Source organism: Octopus bimaculoides, chromosome 1 (assembly GCF_001194135.2).
Source record: "Octopus bimaculoides isolate UCB-OBI-ISO-001 chromosome 1, ASM119413v2, whole genome shotgun sequence".
Classification (NCBI taxonomy): domain Eukaryota; kingdom Metazoa; phylum Mollusca; class Cephalopoda; order Octopoda; family Octopodidae; genus Octopus; species Octopus bimaculoides.
Genome location: NC_068981.1, coordinates 98955705 through 98957032, shown reverse-complemented (window position 1 = coordinate 98957032; position 1328 = coordinate 98955705).

The window sequence follows — 1328 nt, the reverse complement described above, 5'->3', positions numbered from 1 at the left end:
TGTATAGAGAGAGAGAGAGAGATTGTTAGTGTGTGTGTGTGGAGGCGCAGGCGTGGATGTGTAGTTTGCATAGAAATTTGGACAAGTGTCTTCTGCTACGGCCCCGATAGAATAAGTACCAGACTTAAAAAAAAAAAGTTCTGTGATCGATTCATTCGACTGAAATTCTTCAAAGTGGTGCATGGCCGCAGCTTTGCGGCAAAATCAAGTGGAAGATAAAAGATGTTTGTATGTGTGTATGCATGCATATATGCGCGTGCGTGTCTGTATATATAATATATATCTTTATTGCCCTCAAGGGGTTAAACATAGAGGAGAGAAAGAAAAGTATTAAGTCGATTACATCGACCCCAGTACGCTACTGGTACTTATTTAATTGATGAAAGGCAAAGTCGACCTGGGCGGAATTTGAACTCGGAACACGACAGACAAAATACCACTAAGCATTTCGCCCGGCGTGCTGACGCTTCTGCCAGCTCGCCGACCTATCTATCTATCTATCTATCTATCTATCTATCTATCTATCTATCTATATGTGTGTGTGTGTGTGTGTGTGTGTGTGTGTGTGTGTGTTTGCCAACCGGTGCTTGTGTGCTTATGTCCCCCGTGCGGTTCGGCAAAAAGGCTATGATAAAATAAGTGCCAGGGTTTGAAAATAACTACCGTGTTCGATTCATTCAATTAAAAATTCTTCAAGGAGGTGTCCCAGCATGACCGCTGCCTATTGACTAAACCGAAGAACAGGTAACAGATACATCTGTGATACACATACACACATACATACATATGTATGTGCATGTGTGTATGGAGAGAGAGAGAGAGAGAAAGAGAGAGAAGTAGATGGATTGGCTGATTGATGAGAGTGAGAAAGAATGAGGAAGAGACAGTAAAGAAAGAGAGGAGGTAAAAAAAAGAGGGAATTAGGATGGAAAGAAAGTGTTATAATGGTAAATTTGAATAAGGAAGGAACGCGTAAGGAGAGAGAGGATAGCTGAGAAGAGGGGTAGAGGGGAAGAGGATGAGACGGAAAGGGAGTGGAAGGAAGAGAGAAGGGGAGACAGATTAAAGAAGTGTTTGCGGAAAACAAGCAATGACGCGAAACAAATTCTACATATGTGTGTATATGTTTAAGCGTGTGTATGCATATGTATGTATGTATGTGTGTGTGTATGTGTGTATGTGTGTATGTATGTATGGTATGTATGTATGTATGTATGTGTGTGTGTATGTGTGTATGTATGTATCTAAATGTATGTATGTATGCATGTATGCATGTATGTATGTGTGTGTGTATGTATGTATCTAAATGTATGTAGGTATGTATGTAT